Genomic DNA, 27001 nt, shown 5'->3' on the forward strand with positions numbered 1-27001 from the left:
AGAGAGGGCATATCCCCTCTTTTCCACTTCCATATGGAATAACCAAAGAGTTAAAAGATCTGTAGAGATCCAGAGCCATATGTTGGACAGGTGCAATGAAAGATGCATCCTCCCTCCCCATCAGGAGAGGCAGGTCATAGCAGCCGTGTCTTTGGCCCATTTGTCCACTCGCAGTTTGTGCAAGACCAGGTTACTGTTTTCACCTGAATCAGCTGCTGCATTGAGTGACTTGACAAATACTTTGTATAAAGTTCTGCCTCTGAGCTGCTTACAGACAGCTTGCTGTTGCCATTTACGTGCTGTCTGCACAACTGCACGCTTCAAATAGTCCATGTAAATCACTCTCTGGTGAGTCAGTGGTCATAACTTTTATTGTTTTATGTTGCCACTGCTCACATACACGTAGGTGCCAGCAAACAGAAAAAGCTTCATGCAACCTTAAGCTTATCCACAAGCCTTAACTGCCCCACATGGTCACAAACAGCAAACACACAATCACCCTAACTACACAGATCATTTCACCAGCTTTATTAATGCGGATATTTAAAACTATATTTTCCTTTTCCCTTCTTTCTTCTCTCCCTCCATGCTTTCCCATCCCTATTTTGAGTTTTGTTTTGAAGCACTGGATTCATTCATACTTCAAAGGGAAATCTAAGGCATCAGAGCCCACATAGACAGAAAACAAAGGCACTGTTTACAAGGCAGAAACTTGCTGAGAGAGAAGCAGCTGAGTTTTGCAAGGCTCACCCACTGACTGCCACCTTGGAGGTACATCAAACATCATCACTTGCTCAATACAGTCAAACATTTCTTTTTCAAAGCCTCCTAACATAATGTAGTATTTGTATTACTGTACTACTGAAAAGTCCCAGTCCTGACCACCGCTCTAGGAGAAGTACCTCCCCCACCGAATCTGCAAACTTAACTGAGTTTTCTTGGGTGCGAAGCAGTCCAGCTCTTCCCTGTGGACTTATCTAAACAAGATTAGGCTGGAATGAGCTGCTCCCTACCATGGTATCTCAAATCTAACTGGGCATCAATGTTCAAGATTAATCTTCCCTTGCTCAGGCTTTGTACTGAGGTGGTGGGTTGGGGAGTAAGATACCTTTCTTGTCCTAAAGAGTTCCTGCGGTATTTATGATACACTTAAACTAACACATTGAGGGTATTTGACCATATTTTTGGGGTCCTATCTTTTTATTCTCATTTAAGTAAGTGTTTTATTTTTTGAGCAGTCTCAAGAGAGACTCTGGCATGAGAACTCACCAACAAACTGGCTGTTTCACACACAGCACTGCACTTTCTAGACCAAGTGTAGACAGCCACAGTAGATCCAAACCTCATCTTCTTTCAATCTGGTGGAGCAGGAGTTCGATATCCTTCCTTATCTTGCAGTTTCACCAGACAGGCTTCCTTTTGTTAGCTGAGAATTATTTTTTTTGTTAGAATGCCTGTTTACTTTTTTTGCTTTGTTTTTTTTTGGTTATTTTTCCCAATGCTTTTGCTTGTGTGCCAGGCTGCATACAGTGGATCCAGTATTTCGAAATTACAGCTGAGTCTATCAGCCTCACACTTTCCTTACCTACACCAACCCAATTCTTTAGAGCTGAGATGAAAAAGAGGAAATGAGTATTTAAAGTAACACTCATCTCAGAGCCTCCATGTGGTATGAATACTTTCGCTTCATTCTGGCTAAACTTTCTGGCAATTAAATGAAAAACACACAAATAATCACCTTGCTCTTCCATGACACCCTTTATCAATCTCCAAATAGCCAACATTTTTAGCTGTGCTACAACAGAGCAACAACGAATAAAGCACAGAGAAGGGCACATTTGGCATGCTCAGCTTCTAACAAAACACACATAATTTGAAACTTTTCCCTCTAAATGCTTACAGAAATCTAACCAGAAACTGAAGGATACAAACTTCAACATATCAGTGCTTGCTACAAGGAGCCAGTGACTACACAGTGACTTTGACTGCAGAAATACAGGACTGTACTTGTACTGTCCATTCTCCAGTACTTTGCAAAACTTGAAGGAGCTACTCGTCAGTCAAACTTTGGCAAGTTAGCATCAATACAAACCAAAGGCCCAGTTCTGATCACAACTCAGAGGAAGCCCACTCACAGGGTTGTAAGGACTTTGTATTATCACAGTCATAAAAGAGAACAAAATAGAGGGCACATTTTTGCAAGCTCTGGATAGTCTTTAGAAATTTATTAGTGTTTATTACACCAGATACATAATCATGAGTTTTCTATTAGGGTCAATTTTCTCCAATCTTATAAGACAGCATTTAATTCCAAATTATTAGTTTCATTTTAAAAGGTGGAAACATTAATTTAGCCTATAGAATAATAGCTTTATCTTAAGAAATGCATATTAAAGTACAGTCCACAGAACAGAATTTCTAAGAAATGTGCTGGACTACAGTTTGAACCATACCTGTGCCTGGTGACTGTGCACACTGAGAAGGGTATTTCTTACCTATGCCACCTTTGAAGGGGCTGACTACTATTTGCAGTGATGCGGATGTTGTCATTGGCTTCACTGTGCTAGGTCAATAAGCAAGAAGGTATGAGGCTTATTCAGAGTTTACACTTTCATCTGAAGCAAGATGCAACAAATAGCTATGAGAAGCAAAAACAGAGAACAACGAAGAGGAATAAATGTTATCTATAGAAAAAATGTAAGCTAACAAAATAGCTATTTCACAGTTTAATGATTCCAAAGTCATCTGAAAGTTTTTAACAAAAACACCCAGCTCTCATTCCGGCTGGCACAGAATCCCTGCTGTCCCTGAGTGTAAGTGACTACTTGTAATATCATAGCAGACATTGCTTTGAGGGGAGATTCAGAGAAAAGCAGCATTTCATGTATTCATTAAAGTAAGGTATTTTATTAGAAAACTATGGAGAGAAAAATAGAGATTCACATGAGGATGCAGTACTCCAAGCTAACACCACTAGTGTAAGGAGAAGAGCAAGGGGACAACATAGCATTTTGAACTATTTTGCTTTGTGGATTTAGATCTGTGGCTAGGAGGAAGAATCCTGCAGAGCTTGACTGACTTTCACTAAAGGACTGAGGTGAACACAAAGGGCAGCAGCAGCCCTCTGGAGCAGGAGCACTCCCTCACCTGCACCTCACCAGCTGGATGTGTAGCGCCACTTCAGAGCTTGGCATGCTCAGAGGGAGCAAAGAGAAGAAACTGTGCTTGTTTTGTCTCTGAAGAAAGCTTCCCAGCTTCCCAAACCTTTAGGCTTAGTTAACTATATTCAGTGTTATAATTCCAAGAGTTTAACAAACAAGACTCACTGCCTTAGCAATGAAACCCAGTCATGGCCAGAGTGCCCCTTGAAGAGGCAGATCAGAAGTGTGGGTTTCTTTAACCCTTGCGCCTCCATAGCAAAGTGCTGTGTATGTGCACACTAGCCCTCTTCTATCCAAAACATGCACTCAGACACCCAGTTCAAATATCAGTTCATGTGCTGATACCTTGTTATTGTGACACAGAGATAGTGTTCAGCTAATTCATTATGAAATATCTAAAGTAACAGTTCTCTGTCTTAAACGCCAGTGACAAGAGTAGAGGTAGCAGACAACAGGAAATAGACAACAGTAGAGATATCAGAAACCAAGGTATGTATTGTAATACTAAGGTCTCATTTTCTCTTTTCAAATATATATCCAAGTTGTCTCACTCCACATGCATATATAAAACTACATATATAACCTCAGGTAGGTATTATAAGTATTTGTGGTTAATTGGAGACTTCCATTCATTCAGAAGAGTGTTTGAAATTCTGGTTGCACCAGGAGTTCTACTGCCTGCAATCAGTTCATACAGTTTTCCTGTGATCTTTTAGGAGCTTTTACATTAAGCCCCATGCTTGCTATTACCCTTGAAATAAAGCCTGTGTGAATCTGTGTCTTCTTAAGAACCAACTACTGATATCTATTATGTAAAGAAAATGAAAAGATACCAAATTGTTTGAATCTCCTTAGTTAATACAGTATCTACTATACATTGTCTCTCCTCTGAGATTCCGTTACTTGGCTAAAAAAACCTGGACATAAATATCTCAGTTATCTGAGATATATATACATCTGTGTTCAGCAAAGTTGCATTTATAACACATTTGCTAATAAACATTTTAATTATTGATTTCATCTGAAAAATTCCTGAGGCTGAGCATAAACAAAAGAAATAAGTATCTGCCTCTTGGTTAATATTTCTATTCAAGTATAGAGGTGAAGCTATAGATCCCAGAGATGAAAAGAGCAATTTGCTATTCTCACTCGTATTTAGAATCCTATTAGTGGGTTTGTGGAAAAAAATGTCATATACTTCAAAAAAAGCATGCTATGAATTAATGTTTATAGATTTTATTGCTTTTTCCAGCACTATTTTTATCCTCTATTCTTTGCAAGAGTTTTAAAAAACTTAGAATTATAATTTTCTCCCTACAGAAGCTGTCTTTTCTATTAAGCAAATATCGATCCCTTGCATTTTCCTTCTTTTATTCCCCCTCAACCCCTTCTGTTTCAGGAGGACATCAAATCATCTTGGACGCTTTTGTGTTTAACATCAACAACTTCATTTTATGTGGGCCCAATAGAGGCTCCATAATAATAATCATAGTGCTGTATATCATAAAAGACTTAAATTCTTTCATGTCACAGTACTTTCTTTCCTATTGACTTTGGGCTAGACTGGAGATGCAGAGCCTGCTGTCCATCATGGGCATGTGCACACCAACAGCCCCACACAGAGCTCCAACCTGCTCACCTGGAAGTCTTAGGGAAGAGGTACAGGTGATCATCAGGACTGCACCAACTAGAGGTGACCTTTCACTGTGTACAGCTGTGTGGGCTGCTAAGAACACTAGCACAGAGCAGATGAACATGTATCTATGGTTCCAGAAGCCTAAACCAAATGTACTGCCAATAGCAGACAGGGGCACAGGAAACTTTCATTTGCTCTGATCCTGGAGGGTCTGTCTATGGTGTAATTTAAGCTTACTTTATTCAAGCATCCTGTTCGGGTTTTGCTCTGAAACTTAGTAAAGAACAGCAAGAGACTGGCCCCAGTCAGGAGTATATGACTCTTCTCAAATACAAGATGCACACTGGGACAGCTGTGTGGTGCAAACCTATCAAAATTAAGGAATCAATAGAACACTTGATATGGGATGCCCCCAAATACTCATAGTCTATCAGTGTAGGCTGTACTGAAACCTCTTGAATCTGGAAATGCTTCTCCTCTTATACAAGGATCAGATCAGGGCAACTGAGTTTTCACATGAAATGCATCACGCTCCTAGTCCTTTGTTATTTTCACTTTATGATGCCATTTATGACCATTTCCATGAACAGAGAGAACACAGGTTATTAAAAGTCTAGTTAGACAGAGATTCCGGGATTAGCTCCTGCCCTCTAAAAGCCCGCGATCCTCTTTTTATTGTGGTATTTCCACTGGAAAAAAAAAAATAAAAATCTCTACGTAATCAAAATCATTTGCAGTATATTTGTCCTAGTCAGAGAGGGCAAGTTGCATTCACAATTGTCCCAGTCACAATTGTGCTGGTTCACAATTGTCCTGGTGCAGCAGTTCAGAATGACTGGAAAATCAGACCTCAGAACGTTTCTGCCACACTGCTTTTGCTGCATGATTATTTGAATTTATTTTGTGATGAGACATGAAGACAACAGTCCCTCTGGATTCACAGTGATACAGCTCCACTGACTTCAGCAGAGTTAATGCTTGTTTAGCTGCTATGAACTGCCCTTAGGGTAATATGAAGTCTACACCTAACATGTGAAACACATTCCAAGATCAACAATAGGATTCACCAGATAATTTCCCTCTCTACTGAAAGTTGTTGTAAAGTTTAAATGTTTCTCTTCAGCTCACGTTATATACATTAAAAAGGACTATTCAGTTGCTTTTATAAACTCAAATCCATATACCCCAACTCTTTACCCAGAGGGCTGTTTACTAGATTATAAAAGGGCAGGTATCTGGTTTGCAGCACACCTGCCTTTTTTATAATTCAGTCTGAGATGAGAAACAACTGGAATTTGGAAGTTCAATTCAAAGGATGTGTTGATAATTGGTAAAAGGAGAAGTTGGATCTTTCAAAAAATTCCTTTCAAAGGTAACTGAAGTGTGACAGGCAATCTGACAGGGATACCATTTATGGTGGACACTCAGATGGCTGGGGACAGAATGCTGTTCCACTGCCTAACTAGCACAAACCAGCATCTCTTGATTCTTCCGTGTCAGGCCACCCAACATCAATCAGGATTTTCAGTAACTGCTGAGCTCTCCCTCAATGCGGAGTGTGTGTAGCTCTAATGTGTCCGCAAGTTTCTGCAATGGTTACACTCAGCGCTTTCTGCATCTGTTTGTTTATGCTCCCCACAAAGCTACCCTGTGAACACCAGCATACTCGGAGGCAGAGGTGGGGTTTGCAACACATGGGTACCACCCAGCTCCTGCTAAAGATCTTCCCAAGCCTTGCAGAGAGCACCAGGATCCTGCATGCACCCAGCTCTGCTTGGCTGCCTCTGCACTTGCCTCCAACAGGGCATGACATGTGGGAAACGCAGCATCTTAATCATAAGCAATCACACAAAGTTATGATTAAAAAAAAAAAACCAAAACCCAAACCAGTATTCTGAGGACTTCTGGACATATACTACGCATACTTACTTACTGATGGCCCTTACCTCAAAGAAACACCTTTGTGTGTTTTCTCTAGTGAAATATGTATCATTCCATAATCTCACTTTAAACGTACTTGCTGTAATTAGGAGAAGGAGCTAAACAATCTTTTGTTGCTGAAGCAAGTCATAAACTAATTCTAATACAGTTGGAAGTTTTATTCCCTTTAAATAGTTTGACATTTGTTATTGAACTTCCTGCTCTGGACAGAATTTTATTAAAAGAAATTGATTTTACTCGCTCAGACTATTACATTCTGCCGAAGGAGAAAACATCAGAGCTCATTTTCTTTCCTGATTTTTGGTAAGAGTATTTTTAAAAATTCAATAAGCTGTTGACTGAAATACCCAGTGCCAGAAGTGTCGTTTCCTTAAAAGGTTACTATTCTTTTAAATCAGACAGCAATACACTAGAAATTCTGCACAAAAAAACCCAATCACCCCCCCCCCCCCCCCCAAAAAAAAGCAACCAAAAAACCCCCTGAAAAACCAAACTTACTTTTGAAATACTCTTTCAGGAAGCTTACATTTTAACAACCAAACACAACAATATGTTACATTACATTCGGAGCAGAATGTTTACCTTTCACTGAGTTTCTTTGCCAGCTGTGTCAGCGCTGACTCTAATAGCTTATGTATAAAAAATAATATTAAAGAGAGCTGTTTATTTTTTTAATTGCCATGTTCATGCCAAAACCCACAATGTGTGGGCTGCAGGCAGAATGCTGGAAGCAATATTACTCATGTTAAAAACAGTTGCCTGATTTGCTTTCTTTGAAAATTATGATACTATAAATAGGAGCCCAGTGGGATTTGTCTACTGCAAGTTTTGTTTTAAAAGCTGCTAAGATGAAACTTTTGAAAGACTTACAAAACATAAGCCAATCAGAGTTATTGCATTATGGCTTGTCCTTTCCCTTTGGCATAGATTAGACCTTTGTTTTTGAAGAGACGTATATATAATGATATAGACGTACCTCCTACTTCTATGCATATGAGCAAACACTAGACTTTTTTTTTCAGACTTTATAGAAAGATTTGCTTTTTATGTCTTACACTTTTTTAATAACCCAACTATCAATTCACTGTTTCGTTCATCAGCATAAAGAAATGTTGTATCACCAAACTCATGCCGATTCTATGCTGCCTGCTTTGTGAAAAACCTTCCCTACAAGTTGCTTTTGAATAACTCAGAAATTAAAGATATACTAATTCATTACAAAAAGGTTTTGTCAAGCCATTGTCCCACAAGAGTAGCACAGCCGTCTTTCTGTCCTTCTAACTTATTTACCAGTACATCAGCATTTTGGTGCCTTTTTTTCCCCCCTGCTTACTTTATAGCTGATAGAAGGCATGCTTCCAAAAAGAGACCAAAAATTCAAGCAACATACACAACACCCAACCAACCAACAAACACACACACAGAAACATTATCTGAATAACAAAGCAAGAAGAAACTATTGCAGAGATTTTATCAAGTACTTTTTTCTATGATAAATTATACATGACATTCACCATTAGAAAGCTGGCATCTGACCTGCACTTGGAATGGGAAGCAATGGGAGCTATTAGGATATGCTTTTTTAACAGCAAACACACGGGAAGAAATAAAAGATGCTGCTAATTTCACTATGAGCAAAGGGCCAACAAAACCATTGTACAGCTTGTAAGACCTGTCTGAATTCCTAATTTTGCCCCCTGAATTCTGTAAAGTACGAAGAAAGAATTTTTTCCAAACACTTCAGTGTTTGACTGGTATTTTTTGACTCAAAACAGTTTTTACACATGTATATTTATATTGCAGTGCTAACATAAACCATGTATCTTGAAAGTGGCATGGGATTTTAGTGTCCATCTTAAAGAATGAAGCAAATGCCCTGATGGCCATTTTCCTAAAGGCACAAGCTTTCATCAGGAAATTGGACCCTGTTCAGAGGAGTTTCAGCTGAAACACTTGGCATTACGGAAGTTGACAACCCAGTCCTGATGTCTGTCTGCATGTCTTTATGCAGCAACTCTGTTCTTCTGACTGCGTGTGACCTTTGAGTCTACTTAACTCCATGGGCTCAGACTTGGTTCAGCCTCAGATTTCGACAGCAGCACTCAAGCTCCAGGAAAGAACAACAGAAAATGGATAAAGAGAGGAAAGTGGGAAACAGAAGTGGTAAGAGAAGAGCATTAACCTTGAGCACTGCTCCACACAGTTAACTAGTGCCATATTTTCCTTTGTAAATTAAATACTTCATGATGCGTATCTCACTGCTATCCTTCTCTAAAGACATTTGCTATCCCCATTGCAGATTTTCTTAGTAGAATTGTACTTGAGTAAGGAACAAGAGCTCTAACCCCCCCTTTAAAAAAAAACCCAAACCAAACCAAACAAAACCCAACCAACCCATAAGGAGGTGATAATTATCTTCTGTCCATGATAAAAATTCAATCAGAATACGAAAGCATGGGCTCATCTGACACAAACCATGAAAAAGCAATTAAGAGTATGACACAAAGACATTGTATTTGATCAGAAGAGTTGACCCTGTTCCAAGGATAAAACAATAATTAGTGTCCTGAGTCCAGCTCTGTTACCTTCTGGAGCTGGAACTTTCAATAATGCCAAATCAGCTGTATCACATAGGATTGCTTCATAAGCGAGTAAGGCCCTATCAATGGCACTTCACTGATGACGGCAATGAGTCAATCAATCTCAGTCACCCAGTGGACAGCCATGAGGCTGTGAAGTAAGCACTAAAACCAGAATGCTAGGATCTTTCACTGGCAGGGTTACCTAGCTGCTCACCATTTGTTCTGTTTCTTTAAATGCTAATTTGAAACTATGAAAAACTAACATTAACTAGCAATTTCCTAGAAGGGGTTTTGTCACTTCTATTCAGGCTTACATTCTGTGTGCCAAATTGCAGCCTGATGTTCAATAATGCTGTTTTTGACACTTCTGTGTAATAAAAGTGAAGATCCTTCTTTGCTCAAGGATGTCTATGACACTTCTGACACTTCTCTCCCAGAATTGCAGGCAGCCCAGATGTTCTTTGCATTAAGCAGAGCATTGCCACAGCTGCTATAGAATGTCGGAAGATACTGGGCTCTAGGCAAAAATAGCAAAGGGCATCTTTCCTCTTTTTAACTGAGGAGTAGTTTTTGGAGTGTAAAACCTTTTTATGTGTACAAAGTTAAAGCCTCAGAGAGACTTTAGAGGCAAGGGACACATTGCATTTTCTTTGGCTCTTGTTTCAAGGTAACGGAGCCATTACAGAGCAGCTGTTTGCAGTTCTGTTCAGAAAAATATTCCTTACCTATCCATGCTAGCCTATCACTGCTGTATCTGCTGGACTTCTGACTGTTAAGATACAGGCAAAAATGAACATACCAGTAACAGGTCTTGGTGATGGACACAAGTCTTGATTTCTGTGAGCTTAAAAGGGTGTGAGACCCAGCCACTCCTGGATTGCTTAAGCTTCTCAAGACTTGAATCCAGGGCTTTACATTCCATACTCCTTCCACAGCAGTGACAGCTGAAGGAGCTTTGGCCACATGCTGTGCCCCTGTACCCCAGTGTTCTCCCCAGCTGGGCTAAAATAATTGTTCGAAGACCACATCATGTACCAAGAGGAAAATGTTCCTGGGTAAAAAACAGCCAGACATTTTATGCATCATCATCCTTATTTCTGCCCTTGCACTGCTCCCAGGACAGATACTTGTGGGACTGAGCAGTAAATGGGACTGTTTTACTCCTTTAACACAGGCCACACAAACAGTTCTGTGCACAACAAAGTAATGTTGGATGCAGGAGTCCATGGGTAGCTCCCTCCAAAGAAATACTCTTTAAACTAAAGCCCCAGGGCTCGCACAAGCCGCAGCTCCTTTAGGTGGGCAGGCAGATGAGTCCTTCCATCATCTTGCTGCTCTTCAGCTCCATCTCCTGGAGCCACCCACTGCATGGTAAAAACCACCTTTCCACACCTGGCACTGCCCTTGCAGCAGAAACAGGTTAGTGGAGGGTCTAAGTAATCAGTTTCCTCAGAAAAAAACCCCATGTGCTAGGATGTTTTATTTTGAAAAGAAACTTTCCATTTGGAAATGTCAGCTCAGGATCTGGTTTTAATTACTTGCAACAGACATGTCTCTGACAGAAGGACTGTTTCTTCCCCAATATTTCAGGCCAGACTAGAGCAGTTACTGCAATACTCCCATCATCTGTGAGGAAAGATTACTTGTGGCATCCATACTGTGCTTTTTGTGTTGCACCGCCAAGCCATCCCTAATGCATGCCAGCTTTATTGAGGAGCTATTAGCATTCCAAAAGAAAGGCACTGAACATCAGCATGTTTTGTTACACCTTGCCAACAGTTCCTAAACAGTATCTGGTATTCCACCTTACACTTCAACCCTCTATGGTCCTTCTCCAGGAGATGTTAAGGAAGACAGGACCAATGCGTACTGCCTTATTCAAAATCCAAACTGGGGATGGCCTGAAGATAACCCTGCTAAACTATAGGGCCTGAGCAGGCTGACTGGTCCACATTGTAAGTTTTTGTCCCTGTTTAGGATAGAGTGCTTCAAATCCATACTCCCTAGTCTAGGTGTCACTTTCACAGTCAGATGTCACTTGACACAGTTACAGTAGTGATTGCTATGGAAAATAAGAAACACAAGAACACATCATTTAACCGAAGAGACAGCAATGGAATATGGCAGCCATCCTTTTACACTGTAGTGCCTCCCAGTTGAACCTGGGCTCTGTGAAAAGGGGAAAGTAGTCTAGAATTGCAGATTCATTATCCTCTATCGCTCAGGAGGACAAGCTTATTGGGAACTATAGCTTCATCAGGTAGCAAGAACTGCTCTGTTGTTAGGCTATGATCTATTTCTTAGATTGTACCATGGGTTTCCTCTCCCACATCCCAATCACAGTTGGCTACTATACCTCACTGCTTTTCCTGATGTAGGGTAGATCTTGCTTTTTTGAACTGTAAGCTGAAGTTTCAGTAATACTACAGTAACATATGCTAAACATTACTCAGTACTATCCATGTTCAAGTACACCCTTACTTCTTTCTGGTATGGAAAGGGATCACTTACCAAATATCTAGTTATTAGCAGCTCCCATTACAGGTCTTATCTACACTCAGTGATTACATCACCTGAGTCCACAGTAATAACAAACATTGAACCACACCTTTGCGGTATATATTTACCTTTATGTTTAAGAGATGCCCAAATTTACAATGCAAATCAAATAGTAAAATGAAACCACAAACACCAATTAAAAATATTATTTAAAAATGTGACTCTTTTGGATATGCTGGAGGGTATAGGGAAAAAAAGGCAGGGTGCTACTTCATTCTACGGCATCCTTTTTCCCTTTAAGGTTTGGGTTTTTTTGAAGACTAGATTAAATGTTAATCCATTTTGCATTACAATGATATGTCCTATTTACCAAGAAGTGAAAGAGTCAGAAAACAAAAACAACATCATCTTAGAAAGTTCTATGTTATTTCTTAGGCTTTCAAAAGAAGTACTCAGATATAATGGCTTAAAGTAGACTTCAAAAGGTTTGGTACACCAGCAGCTGCAGCAACTACATAGCCTTTTCTATGTTAATTATCCACTTTCTCTAATAGGTTCTACAAGTCTTAAACATGAATAGAGATCAGAGGGGGAGCCAGATTTTATATTTTACCTAAACTATTCTGAAAACAGGGTAATAATTGAAAAAATGGCTGAAGCTTGCATGGTGGTGGTTTGTTTGTGTAAGTGAAGTACTCCCCCAGTGTTTCTCTTCTCCATGTTCAATGATTAACTCCACTTAAAACCTAATCCTTGTGTGTCTGTTGACAAAAATCTCTGCAACATAAAAGGTTTAATAGCAATACTTGGCATAAAATATTTTTGCAAAATTAAGTGAATATCACATCAAACACAGTTGAAAGGCAAACTTCCAGCCAACAGAACAGTTTTATCAAACTCTGAATCAAAATTATTCTACCTTGTAGAATTTCTTTGGTCAAGGTAAAAGCATTTCAGCTATTTTTTTTTTTTATTGCTTTTCAGGAATGTAGTACATATTCTATTATGGCAAGAGCCCCTGCTTCTGTGTTTGAAACTGTAAAATATATTATATATTGCTGTCCTGTTTCACTAAATTTAAAGCTGTCCTGGTGAATACACAATTTTCATTTGGAGCTTAAAAAAAATAAATGTTCATGCCTCATTTATTTAGAAGCTCTCTGCCTTATCACTGCTCTATTTAAAGCACTGCCTGTCTGTTTAGCAAAGCCAACTTTCTTCTTTTTCTTTTACATTTTTAAAGATAAAAAACTTCGAAAAGTAACCTTTCCAGTGACATTATTCTCATAACACATACCAAATTGATTTGAAAAACATTAGATTTGCCAAATTTCTCCTGCATGTCGAACTGGGGTCTAAATATGGCTCCCTTATTTAAGTGGAGGCTTATTTATTCAAGAGACAATTTTTTTTGGAGGATTTTCGTAATGAGAGTGGAGAGAGCAGCTAAAAAATCTGAATTAGTTTTTAATTTTTCATTTTTGGAACATTAATTTCCAGACAATTTTTGGACATATAATTAAACATGAAGTTAATTATCTGTTTACAAGGATTCTTTTAATGCGTGGCTTTCACTGCAGAGAGACTGTGCAGTCAGGCTGTAATCTGAGCCCAGCACTGACACTGCTGCCAGGCAGAACAGCTACTGCATGTATCACAGCCCTGCAGTGTGGAGAGAGGTGATCCTAAAACCATCTCCAGCAGAAGCAAGACTTGGTTGCCGAATGCTCCAGACCATTTCATGGAGGCTCTTCCTTTTACAGCCTCCAAGATGACCAGAGTGAACCTGCACAAATGGAGAATTCCCTCGCAGATGTGAAGGTTTTGGCCCTTGTTAGTTATGATAGGTGGAAATCCAGTTAGAAATGCATCCCTGAACTAGAAAGATTGTCTCAGCAGAAATCCTGTTTTCACTCATTTCTAATCCTCAAAACCTGCAGCTTTTGTGCTGGGCTGTTACATGCTCTCAGGAGATATTTATAAAGTTCAAAGGAAAATCCCTTTAGAATTTTTAGGTTATGAAAATGAGATCATTATAGTGGTTTTCCTGTTTTATAAATATATTTAAGACAATTCAAAAGCTGGCTGAAGTTTGGAGCCTCACATTTCTCTTGATTATTTGCATCATGCTCAAGGCACTGTTATGCCTGACCTCTCCTGCACTGAGCACCATATTGTGTCCCAAAGAGCTATAATCAGATGCTCTGATCCTGCAGACACATACAACATGCTGGACTGTAAGTGGGTGAACAGTCCTCACTGAAGTAAAGCAACACAAAATTAAGTCAGAGGTAAAGTTTGGAGACTCCAAACTAGTCCTAGTGGGCCCTGCACAGAGCCAGAGCCCTGTTGTTTGGAGTTAACTGAGCAAAGTCTAGGATTTTTTACCTGAACGATCACCACAGAGAGAACAAAATCCACAGGTAAACACATCTACACCACTTGAGCACCAAAAGCATTGCTCACTGCTCCTGAAATGATACCTGCTGACACCCACCTTGTCAACAACAAGCTGAAACTACATCTGTTCATTGCTTCCCTCATTTCACACACATTTCAAACCTGTGTCATCCCAGTGACTACAGGCAAAAATATCAGGTGATTCCTAAGCAATTTCCTTTGTGCACACAGGAACTGATCATCTCTCTCAGCCAGAGGGTGTCATATACACATCCTCTGTTTCATTCGTTCCAACACAATCCACTTAATTTTGTAGTTTACAGTTATTCCCAATTAGTACTCTAATGAAAATAAAAGGGAACTCCAAATAAAGTTATGAACATGCAGTTAAACTTCGAAAACATAGGCTGGAGGGCAAATGCTTAATCCTGTACAGATCCATCAGTGAAAACGTGAAGTGCACTGCTGATATGGGCGGAGTATCTCCAAATTTATATTGACAGAAAAAAAGGCAATCTAACTGACAGCTTAGTCCAAATTACTAAGTGAAATAGTAGCTCTTGAATATGAGTAACACAGATAAAAATTAGCACCTTGCAGATTCCTAAATTAGGCAGCATTACACTGCAGATAAGTGATATTCTGATGAAAATATAGACATGACTCTAGTTTAAGTGAGGAAAAATTCTTTCTCAGGTATTACACGTTTTTTCCTCCATAAGCAGTATCCATGTATTTCCAGTACCTGCACTGGCCTATACAATGTGACATCTAGCTTTTTTTTTTTTTTTTTTTTTTTTTTTTTTTTTTTTTTTTTACAGATGTGAAAAATGGGGTGATAGCATTAGCTCTGAGACTGTTTCCTACCAGAGATGTCCTAGTCCTCTAAATAGGATTCTGTTTCTATTAGAGTTTTGGTTTGGGATAACTCTAGGTTAATGTTATTTTTCATGTAAACTTGCACTAATAAGAGCTAGTATTTCCACAAAAGCTGTAATATTCTGCCCTTCAGTTACCATAAAATCCTGTATTCTGAACATGTCTTTATACAGTTATGTGAAGTATTTGTTAGCTGTTAGGTGGATGTATGCTTTTCATCTTAGCCTGAACTTCTCTCATGAGCATTCAGATAAATTATTTTGAAGGCAATCAGGAGCTAAGCATCCAACTGTATTATGTTAATATTAGAAGATATCTATATTCATAATATCGCAAATGACTGTGCTATAGTTTACTTAATATTTTGCATTATTATATAAATATGAGTCTTTATGCCAGTGCATTAGTTCCTTTTTCCCCCTGGTGTTTAAGATTGCACTGAAGTCCCGTTGATGCCGTAATTGAGGTTAAGCATGTGTATAAGTGCTGTTTGAGATAGGACCCTATTCCCCAAAGTGCCATTTGTCTCTAGTAGACGATGGAAGATTGCTTTACTCTTTACTCATTAATATAAAAACATTTTATCTTCTCTTTGCACAAACTATATGCCACAAAATCATTTTAATGATTATGTTATTTATAGTCACGCACATTTCAGGAATATTCCTTATACCTGTATGTGGAATTACACCTGAAAATGCAGTAATTTGCACTTAAAAAAAATATTTTTTGGGAAATACAGATTTCTAACTTTAAAATGTATTTCTGCACACCCAACAGGGGTAATTAAGAACTGAATATTGTTTCCTGGCTTTGAGATTGATTATGCCACCTTAATATTGGGTTAACATCGTAGGTACATAGAATGTTCGTTACAGGGTTTGTGAATAAGTGATTCTCATCTCCTCTGTAAGGAAAATTGACTCCATTACAGGAGAGACAAGACATCAAGCTAACATTACATGAAGTCATAATCCTCTATTGAGACATCACACAATGACATTGTTAACATTAGTATGCAATGTTTATTATAAATAAAAGAGGCTATTGAGGCTTTCAACTCATAAGCAGCTCTGTGTGGATGACTTCACTGTAGGAACACAGTGGAGTTATAATGAGGATAAAAGATTTATTTATACCTAAATATGCTCTCATTAGTAATTCTGCACTAGCATGTAGCAGATACAACTGGAGGACCAAGAGGGTTTTGTGGTCGTTCTTTTTTTTTTTAATTTATTTTCTAAATTGCTATTTATTGTTTGCACTTTAACTATGAACATTTAGAGAAAAAATAAATATATAAATTCGTTGAGTGTATTGTACTATGCATTATTAATTCTCATGAATGAAGAATTACTCCATTTTTATGGGGTACAGTAACATCCCATCACTTCATAACACAGTAATCCAGTGGGCCGTTTGCTCAGACTTCGGGAAAAATGGGAATTGTTTTTGAAGAGATTCCTCCTGCATATGTGACATATAGTCATGAAGCACCAGAATGTAATGTAAGATTTCTTATTGACCTGCCTTTATATTATACTCTTTCCCAAATAGCATTTTTTTGTATTTCTCTTAACACTACGGTTAAGGACTAACCCTACATTGCCTGGAAGGCACCCAAACAACTGCCTGCATTCCCTTCCAAGACCTCTCATTGACTCTGTGCTGTCATCTCACAGCCTATTTGAAGGAAATTCAACTCAGCTTAACACCAGATCATCTGTACTACCTCAGTTTGTCTTACTGCCACAAATATCTCCCTACTTTCTGAGGCCCCGTTCACTTTCAGACTATTGTTTCACATTCACCTTTGTCAGGTGAAACCTAACAAAAATAAGTTCAAGGTATGGGTCCATACTTCACATTTGACCACCACTGTCCTTTGTTTTTCAAAGCCCAATCTTCCTATATTGCATTGTTAATGGAATTATGGTATAAGAAGAGTAAGTATGTGCATATGTTATATGAGGAATACTCTGTATGTAAGAGGTGCCCACCCCATTACCGCTACTTAACAAAATCACCAGGAAAAAAGATGCTGAAGCAATGCATTATTTTTTATCTTAGAAGAATGAAGTTCATCAGGTATTCATTTCTCATCTTGAGAATTACACTGACATGGTTCATCTCTTCCTAAAACTGCATTTAAGTTGATTACATGTAAGGTGACTGATAAGAAAATCTTATTCATATTTAAAAACAAATCATTTAATTTAGAATCACTCAACTCAGCAGAGAGAGTCCTTACCAACAATTACTGAGAGATCTGAAGAATTCTAACTCCACCTTCAAATGCAGATGAAACCACATTTAGTTTTCCTGTTAATTTCAGCTGCTCATTTTCAGCAATAAAATCTCAAACTTTTTCACTGAAAAAATGAGGCAAACCCCATGAAAAATACTTTTCCTGTGGTCTTAGTCTCCCTCTTTTATTCAGTCTTTGTTTGTACCAAATTTTATTTCTTCTGCTGAAAGCAGAATTTTAAGAAGAGCTTTAAATTGAAAAGCCTTTAACAGTTTTGAAAAGCAAGAATATTTCCAGCTAATTTGTTTAAAGCAACTAGCAGTAAAAAATTAACACAGCTGACATAAGTTACTTTCATTTCCTATGCTCTTTCTGACACCATACTTAAAAACTCACATACTTCCTTTAAAGAGATAGGTGAAAATAAGCAAGTTTCTGTTACTACATAATGGAGCAGAAAATACAGAGAATCTATTAATTTAATAGAATAAAACCAAGAGGCTGCTTAGAACCTGCTACCCTGGTATTTTTTGCCTCAGTCTGTGATGAAGTGCTTGAGGGGAGCTGAAAGATGAGCTTCATCATTTAGGTGAAATTCTTCCAAATTTGTGAAAGTTTGTTAGCAAATATGTAACCCCATGGAACACACAGCATGGGTTTTCAGGCTATTCATTTGGGATTCAGATTATGAGCTGCAGCACAGTAAGTGACAGGTTTTTTTAAAAGTATTTCCAAGTTTATAATTTCAACTGCTTTGTGTTAATGTTGCACACTACAAGCAGGCTTGGAAGGAATTCTCTACTACCTCTCCTGTCAATCTAACTCTTAACTCTAACTCCCCACCAGTCCAGCCCAAGTCCCATTAAAGCCAGTGGAAATGTTCCCACTGACTTCTGTGGAAGATGGATCAATATAGATCTTAAATTCAGTCATTGAATAAATTTTCTTTTTTATTCATGCATTTGTCAGACATAAAAATAACAGTTTTGTTTCTTTAATGGGTTTTTCACAGTAATCTAGGTGGCTGGTGCACCTGCCATCTGACAAAACAGATATCTCCTTTTGCAGAGACTGTATATAAGTTTCTCTATCTCAAAAAAAGTCTTGCAAAGCCATTCAGAACTCAGTACACGTTCTTCCTTCTTCACAACTCATTTTCATTTTTTTTTTTTGGTGACAACCTAGGCAATAATTCACAGCTCACTGGGTCTCCTAAATAACCCCCTTTATATTTACACAGTAGGCATTCCCCCATTACCCAGCAGGACTCAGCTGTATTGGCAGGCAGTCATTAGGCATTCTTAAGACTTTGGAGGTTTAACATACCTTTGTGTAGTTAGTATCTTTGAAAAAACCCTGGACGGTCACCATCTCAGCAAATATATAGCAAATCTTTACAATTTAACAACAACATAAGCTGTGTCATTTTGTTATTTCAAAGTGGTTCCTTCTTTGGGTCCCATCCAAACTCCCACATAAAACCTTTAAAGCTCAGAAGCCTTTCACCCAGTGGAAGATTATTTTGTTTCTTTCTTTTGCTAGAAATAGAGCAAATAGCTCAATAGCTAGAGCTACTTGAGTCTTTTTGCTGAAACCTTCACAAGTGTATACTTGTTTTGCATTATGTATTGTAGTTACTTTAACACAGGATTATTAAGAATTCTAGGGGAAATGAAAATTATGTAAAATCACACCTTCTACTTATGAATGGAGAAAAGTCCTTTTAGAAAACACAGATGAACTAAAATAAAGACAGTAAAGCATGCCACAAGAAAGATGCTCAAGTCTAACTCTCACAGAACTGAGATTTATCACTAGAAGTTCATCTTTCACTAGCTACAATCTGAGGTAAATTTCCAGGGCTTATGGGCATGCTCTGACTGAGGAAACTCCCCCAACTGACTTCCTCCACTGCCTACGGAAAGTCATTAAAGACACTGCTCTACAGCCTGCCTTGACTGACATCTGTCATGCAAATAGGACCTACTGGTTCACTTCTTCCCTTTCCTAAAGCATGGACCACAGGAGTAACACCTCTTTGAATTCTTTAGTAAGTGCCAAGTTATATTATGGAGGCTTGTAGGAATATAAAAGAGGAAAACAGAGGAGTTGATTCATATTAGCATTACTGATGTTTGCTACTGTTAATTTTACTTGTTCTAAAAAAACCTCTACATAAACCTAAAGTGACAGATTGCCAATCATGCCTAGAGCAGTATGCATCCTGTGAGCCTTGAACTGACACAAATGTTCAAAACTGGATTTGTTTGCTGCATGGATAAATATTTTAAATTAATATATCAAAAGGCTTTACGTCAGCAAAAAAATCTCAAGGAAAGTGATTTTTGTTTATAGAAAAAGAATGCAACCATCTTTTTGTTTATAATTGGGCTATTCTCTTTCTAATAGTATCTGAAAGTTCAGCTGGGGTATCCATTTCTTTGATGAGAAACAGAGCCTTCATGATACAATGCCTCATATGTGACACATGCAACGTTATTAGATATGTCCCGATTTAAGAAGTGAATTCCGGGTAATTCTTTAAATAGGAGCCATTCACACTGCTCCAGATATCATGACAGAATATGAAAAGTATGTGGTGATAGTTAATCTGCAGTCATTGCTCATGTTAGCAAAATTTGTGAAAGAACTTTCATATCCTTAAGACCAATAAGCACTCGAGCATGTATTTCCCATGCTGACAAAGTTTGAGTAACATGCTGACATCACCAAATGATTCACCACCACAGCTGTAATGAAAGAAAGGGGTCCCTATACCTACAAGTTGATTGGGGTTTTCTTTAATCAAAGTGAGTAATTGTTAGTTATATTTTTTTTTCTCATGGCATCCTGTAAGCTTCTGAAGACTTCTCTTTCACTTTTAAAATTCCTATAGAACACAATATGACTCCTATCATCTGAAATGCTTTGATAATGCTGCTGCTTTTAAACTGAATATTTATTTAAAGTTCAAGCTAATAAAAATAACATCCTATTAAAAGAAAACCTGGGTGCAGAGCCATATTTTTTGGCTGCTAATTGGTCATGTTACTAGCCACCTATAAAACATATGCTGAAAATACTCAAAAGTGTTCAGAAATGCCTAAGTCATAACTCTTTTACAGGTACAATTATGCAAGAATAGAAATAGGAAAAGCACATTCAACATCTGGAGTCAGACGAGTTTACTGAAGCAGAATTGCAAAATTAAAGTTAGATGAACTTAATTAAAAAAGGGATCCAATTTAAGATGGACATTCATCAACTCCTCATTGAAAACCTTTCTTGACTCAAGAAAATATAATAAAGTATGAACACAAAACCTATATAAAGGCTGAAATGAAGTGTGAAGGGATGGTCAAATAAACACAGAAAGAAGGAAAACTTTTTTCCTCCTTTTACCAAACATGTGCATATACACACATTTTTCTTTTTAATTAACTATTTCTTGACTCTGTAACAGTAGAATGAGTAGACTGATCATCTGTATGCCCTGAAGGTCATTAATCTTTCCAAGGCATATGCTACATATTTACCAATAATACGACAATGTATATTATAAACAGGCAAAAGAATGCTCCCCCCCGTATATAATTATAGTTGGTCAGTTTTTTCTCCTAGATCCTAAAGAACTTTATCCAAACCCACTTATATTTCTTAACAATTAAATGGTCATTACCTGAGTAACTCATGCTGAAGTGAATGGGTATTTTGTCACAGAGCAGGGCCTTGGATGACTTGTAATAGGATTTTAATTTGCTTTAGTTAAGACAAAAAAATGAGGCTCTCTTGCTTTCCTTTACTAGGTCATTAGTGTCTTTTGTTTCGAGGGGAAAAAAAAAATAAATCTAATAGTTCAGTACCAGTCACTACTAGCTTCCATGAATTCCGGCAGAACAGCATTGACTTTCAGCTCTTCAACTTGCAGCACGTACAGAATTTAGTAGTGTCAAACAACAATTTTAAAGGTTTAGAATAGTGTTATTAGGATCATATTATTTCCTTACAAAACTGCCTTGATACTTTGTTGTTCTGTACCTTGGTTATGTGATCAAGTAACATGATATGAATGCTGTATTATGTTATTTCTAACAAAGAGCATTACTACTACAGTATGCTCTGAGGGAGATACTGTCCTTTATTAGGAACACATTCCAAGAGTTACCCAGCAATAATGAAATGTAATCTATCTTAAGGATTCATGGTAACATAACGTTCATTTCTGTATGAGAAGATTAGACAGGAGTCTTATTATTCAATACATCTCTAAACTGAAGCTGAGATTTTATTGAACTACTTGGTTAATGACAATAAACTGCTAGAGGAATACAGGTTTTGTTTCCATGTCAAAAGAAAGAATCCTAGGTTTTGTGGTGTAATCTAATTAAAAAACATATATACTTCCATAGTATGGAATCAGCAGGACTTGGAAGTGGTGACACTTGACATATGTATCAGTGATCTAAAGCCAGCATGAGCATGGTTTTAGGGGGAGATCAAAGGGCTGTCCTGCCTTAAAGAGTGGCCATTAGGCGATGCTAAGTGGAAGAGCATAGCACACAGTGGTATGCCTCCCCTGGCCTCCTACTTCCTCAGCTACCAAAATAAGAAATGTGGTATGTGCCATAATGGAGATAATAATTTTGACCACAATATCATCACAGATGGTATTATAATCTAAAAATTAGATCTTTCTTCCCCCAAAAGCTGAACACTTACGCACCAAAGTAAGTTCCTGTTAAAGAGATAATCAAAATTACCCAACTGTAGTTTTCTAGAAAACATATTCCCAGTTGATACAAAAGTATGGTGGGACTCAGCTGTTCCCTCCCTTTTTTTTCTTTTACAAAAGCTGAAAAATTTTCTCTGCAGCAAAAATTCTGAGCTTCAAGACGCAGATAGATTACAGCCCTTTACAAGGTCTCCACAGCAGTATTTGAGAATCTGGCTGAAGGTTTGAGTGATCAGACTAGTTACAACAAAGACAGCATTACAGCGGAAAATAATTCATAATTTTACAACTTATTGCTTCATTTTCAGCAAGAGGAAACTACTGAATTTCCTTTTTGTGCATTTCACTTTCTCTTTAGAGCCTGTCCACAGCCCTTCTCTAAATGGTTACATTCTTCAAACATACCATGTCAAACCTTCCAAGAGCAGTTACATTAGTAGAGAGGACAATAGAAATGGCCTTTCTGACTTTAGCTTGAAGAAAGTTACTCAGAAATTGTGTCCTGAGCTCAGTCTCTTGCAGATCAATGTATGTTCTTATATTCTCTATCCTTGCATGGGTCAAGGCGAAATACTTAATTATTCACATAGATTTCAGTTTCAGTGTAACATAACAGAAACCAGTAATATTCTAATATGGTTTACTATTGCAACTTTAGATCTTACCACTGAGACCGAACGTGAAGATCCTCAAATTGCTGGCATCAGTGTTCCTATGGAGTCTGGCACAAATTCAGATGAGTGATCCTGCCAAAATACAGGGGAAAATATCCATCAGACAGATGATTATTTTTAATCACACTCTCCCAATACCTATGGAAGCCTTACTTTATAAATGCCAACTGCAGGTTTAATGATAACACCACTAAAATAGATCTGAATGCAACACACCAGCACACTGACTTTTCGAGTGGCTATGAACCTGAATATTGATTTCCACAGGGTGCTTTCAATAGAAAAACTGTCCTTTTAAGAAAGCAATGCAGCAGAGTTTACCAGGAAAAATAACAGTATATAGCATTATTAGGTTTAATAAACTGCAGTAGAAAGAGGCCTCATGGAAAAAAAACAAAAATGAGAATGCACACAATTGGCCGAGCCCAAATTAATGAAGCACACACTCACACACAGTTCATTTTCCTTTCACATCAAAGAGGTTTTGAAGTTCAAGTAAATTTGCCTCCTAATAGTTTTAGTACAGGATTATCTCCCAACATCTGAAAAATAACATTCAGAGTTGGCATTTAACAGCTTATTTGTATTGCAGCACTTCAGGGACAAGCAAGTGTAATTTTTACCATATGTGGAACATTTCTTTCATTAAAGTATTGAAATTTCTATACAAAAAAACCATGACTGAGGAAAATCCCAGCAAAAGGGTTATTTTACAAAATGCGTATAACAATTATTTTTGTTATTATTTTTAATACGTAAATACGAATTTGTACATGTATACATTTGTTTCATTAGGGTTTACATATGGGTATTTTAAAAAATATTCAAGTTACTTCTGTTCAGAACATGTAAACTAGCTTGAAGTGAAACCAAAGAAGAAATTGACAACAAATGACAAGAAATACACAGGCAGGTGAAGCAGTGTTCTTGGGTCAGACTAGTTTTATCAACTCATAGCACTCAAAGGCAGGTTGCCTCTATACAATAACAGAGCAAATTCAAAGTAGGAAAAAACTGTAAGGAGCCAACATCAAGCCCTATACGAACACAGAGGGTCTCCACATCTCTCCTTTCCTCTTTTCATCAAGCTCCCAGTGAAAACATTACCATTTTCACTGTGTAACAAGAAATTCCTTAGAGTGAGATTTTCAAAGACATGTAAGAGAACTGGGTGTCTAATTTCCCCAGGCAGTTTTGGAAAGTGCACGATTAATATACTATATAGCTCCTTATACATCAAACAATTTCCCAGTGCACTTCACATTAATCTTTAATCTAGACACTTTAATCTTCAAATCTTCATACAATAATCTTCAATGAAGGGTTCTTTCTAGGAGCTTACAGTATATTTAACACAATTTAAAAACTACTAGTGCATTGCCTTAGCTTTTAATACCCAGAAAATGTTTTATAAATTAGATCAACTACAACCTGGCCAAGGTTTCTGTATTTTTAATATCTTTGGAGGGAGATTACAACAAAAGGGTGCTGGAGGGAATGACTTAGCTGGTTAAGCATCAGTTTGCAATACTTTACATCACCCCAGAACCGGAGCTGCAGATCCCAGAGTTTATTCAGTGTTTCACTTTTTCCAAGGTAAGAACTAGCATCTCTGTGTACGTTATTGGGGAAAACAGTATAACTTACAGTATACACTTCTCTGTTTTGGCAGCTCTCTGTGCACATCTGGCTATGGACATAGTTTCCATATCTGTGTTTTTGCCAAAAATATTAACTGTTAGAACAGTGTGCCAGGCCCATTCTGCAGGGATACAGTCATGACTTTAACTCCTCCTGGCCTTTACTGTTCCCTTCAGTGCTGTTTAGCATAGCACCTCTGAGTTCTACTCACGGACCTGCACTTCACAGTATTAGCCCTACTGAAATGCACAGCAGAAAAAAACACTTAAAAATGTATACAGTGGGTAGAAGACAAAACACAACAGGTCAGTGTGAAGCACGGCAAAAACAAAAGAAAAAAACAAAGAAAATAACAGCCATTAGGACAAGCAGTATTTTTCGTAGGCAGCCTGGCAAAAGCACATTTTGTGGAGAAGAGTTCTGATGGGTCAAAGCATGAAGATGCTGGCTTGAAAACAAGAGCTGAGAAGCAAATGGACATCATGACTGAAACTGAGGTTGAAGCTGCTGTTTTTATACTAAGACGACAGAGCAGAGGAACAATAAATAAACTGCTTAAAAGAGAAAAGGAAGAGCCACGTATCACATGAGTGTGATGGTCTGAAAGCAGTATGGCCAAAACCAAAAGAAACTAGGAAAACAATTTTTTTTGACAGCATTATTTGAGTCGAGTGATTATATTTTTTGAGATTTGAAAAAACAGATTTACAGTGCAAGAAATCTAAGAGCCACTATAGATGGCCAGGGAAGACCACATGTCTGACTTCACATGCCAGATGGATGCAAGGTGAAAAAGGGAAAACTCAGTTGAAGGCAATGCTCAGATAGTGAATTTGGGCAACAAATGAGGTGACAGATTGTTAATAGACATCATGAGAAAGTGAGGAGGCATCTGCAGAAAGATTATGGACCAGTGTTTTAGTTTGAGATTACACTTCAATATTTATAGAATCATAGAATAGTTAGGGTTGGAAAGGACCTCAAGATCATCTAGTTCCAACCCCCCTGCCATGGGGACATGTTGAAGACACCAGAACTGCACACAATACTCCAGGTGAGGTCTCACAAGAGCAGAGTAGAGGGGCAGGACCACCTCTTTCGCCCTGCTGGTCACGCTCCTTTTGATGCAGCCCAGGATACGGTTGGCTTTCTGGGCTGCGAGCGCACACTGCCGGCTCATGTTCATTTTCTCATCGACCAGCACCCCCAAGTCCTTCTCTGCAGGGCTGCTCTGAATCTCTTCTCTGCCCAACCTGTAGCTGTGCCTGGGATTGCTCCGACCCAGGTGTAGGACCTTGCATTTGTCATAGGTAAACTCCATAAGGCTGGCATCAGCCCACCTCACAAGCGTGTCAAGGTCCCTCTGGATGGCATCCCTTCCTTCCAGCGTTATCAACCGAACCACACAGCTTGGTGTAATCAGCAAAGTTGCTGAGTGCGCACTCACTCCCACTGTCCATGTCAACAATGAAGATGTTGAACAAGACTGGTCCCAACACCGATCCCTGAGGGACACCACTCATTACCGGTCTCCAGCCAGACATCGAGCCACTGACCGCAACTCTTTGCGCGCAGCCATCCAGCCAGTTCTTTATCCACTGAGTGGTCCACCTATCAAATTGATGTCTCTCCAATTTAGAGACAAGGATGTCATGCGGGACAGTGTCAAATGCTTTGCACAAGTCCAGGTAGATGACATAAACTGCTCTACCCCTGTCCATCAGTTCCATAGCCCCATCATAGAAGGCCACCAAATTGGTCAGGCAGGATTTCCCCTTAGTGAAACCATGCTGGCTGTCACCAAGCACCTTGCTGTTTTTCATGTGCCTTAGCATGCTGTCCAGGAGAATGTGCTCCAAGATCTTGCCAGGCACAGAGGTGAGACTGACTGGTCTGTAATTCCCCGGGTCTTCCATTTCCCCCTTCTTGAAAATGGGGGTTATATTTCCCTTTTTCCAGTCGTCGGGAACTTCACCTGACTGCCATGATTTTTCAAATACGATGGCCAGTGGCTTAGCAACTTCATTCGCCAGCTCCTTCAGGACCCGCGGATGGATTCCATCAGGTCCCATGGACTTGTGCACGTGCAGATTTTTAAGATGGTCTCAAACCAGATCCTCTCCTACAGTGGGCCCAAGGTCTTCATTCTCATAGTCCCTGTGTCTGCCTTCCAAAACTTGGGTGGTGCGGTCAGAGCATTTGCCAGTGAAGACCGAGGCAAAGAAATTATTCAGAACCTCAGCCTTCTCCAAATTCCAAATAAATCATTCAGAACCTCAGTCTTCACTGTCCCACACAACATCCTTGTCTCTAAATTGGAGACATATCAATTTGATAGGTGGACCACTCGGTGGATAAAGAACTGGCTGGATGGCCGCACACGAAGAGTTGTGGTCAACGGCTTGATGTCCAGCTGGAGACCAGTAACAAGTGGTGTCCCTCATGGATCGGTGTTGGGACTGGTCTTGTTCATTGCTGACATGGACAGTGGGATTGAGTGCGCCCTCAGCAAGTTTGCCGATAAAACCAAGCTGTGTGGTCCGGTTGATATGCTGAAGGGAAGGAATGCCATCCAGAGGGACCTTGACACGCTTGTGAGGTGGGCTGA

General features: G+C 38.7%; 1 protein-coding gene across 1 annotated transcript in view; it reads right to left on the reverse strand.

Annotated features, from left to right (window-relative positions):
* SEMA6D (semaphorin 6D) overlaps window positions 1–27001 on the reverse strand; it is a 200189-nt gene that overhangs the window by 109932 nt on the left and 63256 nt on the right. Inside the window, exon 2 of the mRNA XM_065688142.1 lies at window positions 22744–22824. The gene's annotated coding sequence lies outside the window, so the exon portion shown is untranslated. The remainder of the gene's footprint in view (window positions 1–22743; window positions 22825–27001) is intronic.

The sequence above is a fragment of the Lathamus discolor genome, chromosome 8 (genome assembly GCF_037157495.1).
Source record: "Lathamus discolor isolate bLatDis1 chromosome 8, bLatDis1.hap1, whole genome shotgun sequence".
In the NCBI taxonomy this organism is placed as follows: Eukaryota; Metazoa; Chordata; class Aves; order Psittaciformes; family Psittacidae; genus Lathamus; species Lathamus discolor.